Genomic DNA, 8,235 nt, shown 5'->3' with positions numbered 1-8,235 from the left:
AGATGATTCTAAACCCTGATAAATGCAAGGTATTGGCTCTGTTGCGAAATCCCAATATCAAGCTTTCAATGATTGTTGATAGGGTTTGCTATACCACAATTTCGCTTTGTGAGCAGATCTAGAAGTTTCGCTTCGTGCAGTTCAGTGCATTTTGTAACTTTCTTCGCTTGGAGCAGTCAATTCAGTTACCAGCTTCTAACAAACTATTAACCGCTTTTCGCTTTTCACCACATGCGTCGAGTTCCCGCCATCATAGGCAGTTATTGATGAAGAATAAAGTGTGTTTGAACTTTTTATTGCTGGAGTTTGTACTCGAAAGGAGATTACATTGGTTATACGGACTTCCTCGAATAAGCGCCGCATCGGGGGTCCGGCGCTTATTCGAGGGCGGCGCTTATAAACTTTTTTGTCCCAAATGCGGCGCTTATTCGAGGGCGGCGCTTATGCGCTCTGTGCGACCAGAGTGAATTCTGGTTGCAAAAAAAAAAAATACAGAGTATGTCTTCAGTTCTAAGTATAACTTTAACAAAAACAAGAAAAAAAGGGTTACACATGGGAGGGGTCGCTAGGACCAGAAGAATATGAGATAAGAGAGCGATTCCCTGTACCCCCATAACGATTATTTGAAATCTATTTTTAGATTTCGTTCATGTTCCTAAAGGTTTTTTTTTTTCATCTTTTTTCTCCATGTATGTATGTGTATGTATATTCACTTTATTCAGGGATTCTACCTGCCGACGCTCAGAAGGTAAGCTGTTCCAAAGCACCGCCCCGCTACAGCTAAAACTGTCTTCCAAAAAAATGGTATTGGAACAGCAAGTTTGTTCACGGAGTTCCTCAGTGATTAGTAACGTCAGATCGATTGATAAATACAACGCTTAAATACTCGGGTGTAAGACCATTTAAAAGGATTTAAAGACCATAGTGGTTTTGTACTGCGTACCCAACTTTGTCAACTCAAGGATATGGTAAGAAACAGCAGAAAAACGATCTTTAGTAACAAGTTGATTTTTATTCTGATTAACAATTAAATTTGGTTTTTCCCTCTGGTTAAAGCGATCTTTTAATGGCAAAAATAGGGTGCTTCGTTTTCGACTTAGGATGCTTCGTTTTCGAGGTTTGAGTGCATCATTTTCGAGTTGGGATTCGACTTCGTTTTCGACTTAGGGTGTTTAGTTCGATTTAGACCTTTGGGGTGCTTCGTGCTATGTTCTTCGTTTTCGAGTGCTTCCTTTTCATATACTTCCCTTGCCGTAAACCTCTGAGAGCAGAATAAATAGGCGTGCTGGTTTAGTTAGATGAGCATGTTTACTAAATCGTCGGGTATTTTTAAAGCCGGAGACTTTTTTGTTTTATCTTTAGCGGGGGTAATTTCATTTTCCGTTTATTTGTAATGCAGGAGTCAAAACAACGTGATATCACAGAGCTGATAATAGAACGATTTCCGCTATATATTCAAAACTGCAACTGAACAAATCACCTTCCGCGCCTTCGACAAGTACGATTCTTCCAAACTGCTGTCTTCTCGTCCTGCTGTAATCTCTGCATTGTTTAAACGCAGACTTTTAAATTATTTGCAAAAGGTAAGTTAAGTGCTCCACAGATTATAGAACGGTTTAGGAACAATCAATTCCATCCGAACATCGCTACTTAGAAACAATGCATTTATGGTCAGATTGTTAATCGAGATCAGGGTGGCTCAAAAGATGCTCTTCTGTTTGCTAAGCTTATCGTGTCATTATCTTAGAACTCGATTTAAAGATACAAATGCGTGTGTTTTGCTTTTGACACCATTACAGCTTGTTATAGTTTTTTTTTAAAGTTTAATTCACGCTAAATGTCTTAGATTAGTTTCACACTGTCACAAAGGAACGGAAACTAAGTGTATGTTTCTAGTACATTGAGGCAAAGGAAGTTATTTGTGAGGCGCGCATCATTCCAAAGTATTGCCATTTCGTTATTGGTGTTTCTTTTTTTTCCTTTAGTTTTTATCAGACTGCAGATTTCGTTCTTTGGTCGCGCCCTAATTACTATGCTGTGTCTTTCTGAGTGACTCAGGAAAAAAAGGTCAGTAATTCTCAAGTTCGTCCTAATGATCTTAAATACTTTAATACTTCAAGGGTATTGAAACTAGCGCTGTGTGCTTGACTATACCGGTTTGCCAACGGCTGTGATTAAAATTCAGGACGAATGAACAATATCCTAGGCCTGCAGGCTTTACAAAACAACCGTAACGCCTGTTTGAATTGAACAAAAGTTTTTTCTTTAGATTTTCCTTGTGTTTGTTCAACACCTCAATGGCAAAATTTTGATTTTGGATATTTATCCAAAGGCTGTTTACTTTGAGTGTAAATTTTGGATTTCACGGTCCGCCATTACTCACGTTCAAAACTGGCCGAGGGACCTCAGAGGATAGGATCTAGGGAAAGTGACGTCATTTACTAACCAGCTTAAAATGCAGTTCATTTTATAGGCAAACACTAGTTTAGAAGTCTGAAAGCCCGTGTCTCCCGTGCTGCATATTAATTAGGCCTCGTACACACGCATTGCATTCTTAAACTAATGAGTCTTTTACATTATTTTCTCCTCGATCCAGCTCTCACAAATATTTCAAAGTCAGTAATGGTGGACCATTAAATAGGAAAATTCTAGTTAAAATAAACACGTGTCTTTTTGAAATCAAGTCTTAAAACTTGGGTCACGTAGTGTTTAGTTAACATAGTTTTGAATTCCAAAGAAAAAGGGGAATTGATTTTTTGGTCATAGTAGCACTTGAAGTATGTCTTTTGCATCAGTGGTGAAGTAAATCGTTGATCGATAATTATGTCTTAGACTTATTTTACTTTTAACTTTTCGTCCAATAAAGAAACCCGATTTTTGCAGATCTATAAAAATGTTTATTCTCTTCACAACCGTTATGTTACGGCATTTTTTTACACGAAATGTGTGCCTTTCATATTTAGTCTAACACGATAACACGATATACAACGACTCAAAATGAAATTATCTCAGGCTTTCTTGTTTTTTAACTTATTCGAAAACTCCATCGATGCAGGAAGTTTATTGCCAAGAGGAAATAAATGGATTTATGCTGAGTGTGACATGCTTAGTTAGTTATTTCCCTTGTTGCAGTTTGGGCATTTCTGTCATCCGGGATTTTCTCTAGATCATTCACCATTTGTACAAGCTAGGCGGAGGCTGATTCAACAGAGTCAAATCAATTTTCCCTCCCCACCCTCCCTATTTTTTACTTTCTTGTGGATGGCGTGTGTCCCCTCATCTTTGCTGGGATCATGTCTTCTATATTTGGGTATTTCCTAGGTTACCACGCTGATTTTCAATAAACGGCCTAGCCCATCAGGGCTTGGCCAAAGTATCCCAAACAAATGTGGTATTATTTGTGTCCCAGCAAACGGAGCTCGCCCAGAGCAATGCCTTGCCAACAATATCAGTCAGACTGTGTGAGGCATGAAGCATAAATGACTATTTAATTGTCGCTATTCTTTTCTCGTGACAATTCACTGTCCCGCCTTATCGATACCACTCATGCATTTGGTAGCAAAATCTTTCTTTCCACTCTCTTCAAATATCTTAAGGCCTCTGTTGCGATGTATTACCATCCACTTAGGGACAATTTTTTGGCGGGGATCTGGATCTCTTACATTTAAGCCGAAAAACACAAACTAGAGGATATGCGTTATTTACAACCAAGGCCTCCACAAATACTTGACTATAACATGAATACGTTAAGTCCATATCATGCATGCATCAGCAATGTATTTGGAATGTTCAGATATTCAGTTTGTAGAAGCGATTTTATTTTTTTTAGGGGAAGGGGGGTTTGCAGTCTCTAATAGACCTCAATGCCCCCGCCCCTTCCCTGTCAAAAAGGCTTCGAACATAGAGTATTATGTTCTTACCCAAACGCAATGCAATTCCTTTCTACGTGTGATGGACTTATGATGTTTCACAGTTTGTAATTTTAAAGCTCCAATAGCTGATGAATAAATTCTCTAACTTGCTCAATGAACCGCTGATCCTTGGCGTGCATTTATAAATCATTGTGAACACCCAGTCAACTATGATCAAATAAATGAATGGGACATTTTATGACGAGTCCTCTCCCTTAAGTTTTTCTTTGCTAAAGTTGTCATTGTGCTGGGTTTTTAGTGATAAGTAACGTTTAGACCTCTCTGATTAACTGAAACGCGTTTTGCCATATAGCAATTGGTAAGTCAAATGCAAAACAAGGTGGCATGAATGCGTAAAGATTCAAGAAGCAACTGATTTTTCAGAAGGAATATCTAAAGCTCTTGTTCTTTCCAAAGCGTTAGTTCACTATTGTGCCATCACTCTAGTTCACTCGGTTTTCATTGGCAACGCGATGCTGAATTTTTCAACTGCCAAACTCGGCATGAGTTAAACGTTTGAATGTGTCCTTTAGCAGCATGCCGTAATGATGTGGGATATAGATCAATTGAAGCCTTTAAGTGCCACTGTGGTTCTTTATTGACTCCGAGCTTTCGCCGATCTACGGCTCCCTGATGATGCCGTAGATCGGGGAAAGCTCGGAGTCAATGAAGAACCACAGTAGCACTTAAAGGCTTCAATTGATCTATATCCCTCGGCATGAGTTATTTGATTTATTTGTTTGATGATCAAGTAAGTAAAGCAGGACTGTTTTGCTCAGTGGATGACTTATTAAAAAAAGGGGGGTGTGATTCGGAGTTATTGGTAAGCTGCAGTCATCCATAATTCAAATATGTAGATATTGGCCTGTTGTAATTGCATCCCGAAAAAGGGAATTTCCCCTCTTTCACTATTCAGTGCACTGTGTTTCCATTAATACACCCGTTTCTACAGTCAACCTTACTCATCCATTGAAAGTGGCCGTGACTAAACAGTTCCTGTTTCATATCTCCTGTTCGGATTATCCTTTAGTAAAAGGCTGAATGTGTTAGCGCAAAATGATTGACTTTTGCACCCACTCATGGCTTAAATCGTGACGCTGTTAAAACCAAAGCCAATAGACCCTTTCACGGTTTTTGGCGGCATCTTGGTTGGGGGGCAAACACAGCTAAATTTACAGTAAATGTATGGGATTTTTGCCGACTTTGAACCGCTGTAGCACCGATAAAAAAAGACACATCTCCACAGTGATAGTGTGTGTTAAAAGACATTTATACTGAGATACAGGCTACAACGACCATGAACGAATTTTTAAGATTCCATACAAACCCTTCTTAAAATAATCACGGCAAATTGCCACGAAATTAGAAGCAACATAAGAAGATTTATTATTCTACTTTACGGACGTCTTACTCTCCTTAATGCCTTTATTTTATGTTGAATGAATGAAATCAATAGAACTATTTAAAGTAGTGGCAAAAGTTGGAAATCTGTCTCTTTTGAGCGGCGCTACATCGGTTCAAAGTCGGCCAAAATCCCATACATTTACTGTAAATTTAGCTGTGCACGTGTTTGCCCCCCAGCCAAGATGGCGGTCAAAAACCGTGGAAGGGTCTATTCCGTTATTGATAGAAACTAAAGCGGAAGTCAGTTTTGTTTATGTTGCTTAAATTAATCTTCGTTTCCCTCAAATAACCTAATTGCAAATTTGTCCATGTTAGATTTTACAGGAAGTTAAAACTTCCAGTCAAATCTTTAAAATCCTTGGTGCTTATAGAAACATCTTTCCACCTCTTAAAATGAGGCTTCAGAAATAAGAGAAACAAAAAACAATGTGAATAGTGTCGAAAAGCACAGCTCGGCTGTAACCCGGCTTCCGGCACCCATGCGTGTTTTAACCCTCTTACTTGGATAAGGTAATACTGCAGGCCATCCCTTACACGATCTTGAAAGCGAAGGTTGGCTCAACCTCGACAATGCGACCACCTCTCATGGTCTAAACCTATAGATGAAATTAGTACGAGGATATCTACAACTACAAGCGCCCTTAAACGTATAAGACCATTCATCTCAGAACAAGGCACTGCCCTCCAAATCTATCAAGCGTTCATCTTACCCCACCTTTGATTATTGTAGCTCCGTTTGGGGCAATTGCAACTGAACTTTAAGTGATAAACTCCAAAAGCTTCAAAATAGAGCTGCCAGGGCGATTGCCAGGTCAAATTACGACACAAAGTGCCAGTTTCCTTTTAAATATGGTTAATTGGGATAATCTAATATTACACGCCGGAAAAAGACTAAAGCCACATTGATGTTTAAAATGATCAAAGGTCTCTCCCCAGCGAGAGCAGTGCGATTATGGCTAAATCGTAGAATAGTATACACCGATTTAGGGGTACTATTATCCGATTTAACCACTACAGTTTTTGATGTCTTATAAGAAACGATTTAGAAACAATTGAAACAAGAAATATAAGTGAAAGAAACCGACGTTTCGTTGCATCTTGCGCCATTATCAAGGTTATAAAGATAAAATGCGGTTTCTGAAAAGGCTAAGTTGAAACGAATTTGCATAAAAGAGTGCCAAGCTAATTACATGAATACTTTAGCACGAAGAGAATCCGACTGTACATTCAATGCTGGTTTAAGATATTGAATACACAGCATTTCATTAACAAGGCAGTCAAATTTGTTCATGCATTTCTTGATTACATTGAAGCGTGCTAAGAAATTGTTCGGAACAGCAGTGTTATGTTCTTTGCAATAATGCCTGTAAATAGATGGGGTCTCCCCTTGGACCCCTTTTTGGCTAATGTATTTATGTGCTCTATTGAAGGGTACCTAAAAAGTCAAGGAAAACTCCCGGAATTTTACCGCCGCTACGTAGACGACACTCTAGTTAGGATGCCGGATCTGGCAGCGGCTACACAATTTTTGGATACTCTGAACCACGCCCATAGCGCCGTGAGCTTCACTATGAAGGTAGAGAAAAATGCGATGCTCCCTTTCCTTGGGGTACAGCTTTTAAATCGCGCACCATGTGTTGAAACAAAGGTTTACGTCAAGCCGACAAACACAGGGCTACTCCTGCACTATCATAGCCATGTGGACAGCCGCTACAGGCATGGCTTGCTCGTCACAATGCTTGATCGTGCGCACCGGCTATCATCATCTTGGGCGTTCAGAAGAGTGTGAACGTCTGAGAGACGTTTTCCGTAAGCTGAGGTATCCGAATCACCTTATTGATTCCGTCATCAACAGGTTTATCACCTCGAGAGTCGCAGTGCACCAACCTAAACAGCATACCGATGACGCCATCCGGATAGTTATCCCCTATAAAGATCAGGATGCTGCAGTGTCTGTCAAACGACAACTTAGAGATCTTGGTAGCAAGGTGCAGAAGACCATTCAACCCGTGTTTACTAGCCGCAAGCTTAAACAAGATTTAAGCTTGCGTGAGCCCAAGCCTAACATCGTAACCCAGCAATGCGTTTTTTATTTATTCAAGTGTGACCTGTGCGATGCAGGTTATGTCGGGTACACAAAGGACCACCTTCACACGCGCGTTGAGGGACATCTATTTACAGGCATTATTGCAAAGAACATAACACTGCTGTTCCGAACAATTTCTTAGCACGCTTCAATGTAATCAAGAAATGCACGAACAAATTTGACTGCCTTGTTAATGAAATAATGTGTATTCAATATCTTAAACCAGCATTGAATGTACAGTCGGATTCTCTTCGTGCTAAAGTATTCATGTAATTAGCTTGGCACTCTTTTATGCAAATTCGTTTCAACTTATAATTAGCCTTTTCAGAAACCGCATTTTATCTTTATAACCTTGATAATGGCGCAAGATGCACCGAAACGTCGGTTTCTTTCACTTATATTTCTTGTTTCAAGTTTTTGATGTTTTACGAATATACCGTCCCATTCTTCCTATTCTACGATTGTACTTTCAGATGTTCCAGAAATCTTTGTCCGATTCTACGATTTTACCTTAAGACCCTTAAGACCTTTAAGATGAATTTAACCACTACAGTTTTTGATGTTTTACGAATATACCGTCCTATTCTTCTAATTCTACGATTGTGCTTTCAGATATTTCAGAAATCTTTGTCCGATTCTCCGATTCTTTCGATTCTACGATTTTACCTAAAGACCTTGAAGATGATTTTACCTTAAGAGTTTATATTAAAAAGATGTTTCAGAAAGCAGAATTCACTCTCCCATTCTTCCGATTCTACGATTGTACCTTAAGATTTTCCAGAATTCACTCTCCGATTCTACGATTGTACCTTAAGATTCTCTCGGTAAAAAGTG

The 8,235-nt window shown here is 39.3% G+C and overlaps 1 protein-coding gene across 1 annotated transcript in view; it reads left to right on the top strand.

Moving 5' to 3' along the window:
- The first annotated feature begins 1,492 nt into the window (after positions 1-1,492).
- LOC137976837 (G-protein-signaling modulator 2-like) overlaps positions 1,493-8,235 on the top strand; it is an 11,301-nt gene continuing 4,558 nt past the window's right edge. Inside the window, exons 1-2 of the mRNA XM_068824174.1 lie at positions 1,493-1,583; positions 1,986-2,067. The gene's annotated coding sequence lies outside the window, so the exon portion shown is untranslated. The remainder of the gene's footprint in view (positions 1,584-1,985; positions 2,068-8,235) is intronic.

The sequence above is a fragment of the Montipora foliosa genome, chromosome 11 (genome assembly GCF_036669935.1).
Source record: "Montipora foliosa isolate CH-2021 chromosome 11, ASM3666993v2, whole genome shotgun sequence".
Taxonomy (NCBI): Eukaryota; Metazoa; Cnidaria; class Anthozoa; order Scleractinia; family Acroporidae; genus Montipora; species Montipora foliosa.
The sequence above is the reverse complement of the archived record's forward strand: the minus strand, read 5'-3'. Positions and strand labels throughout refer to the sequence as shown.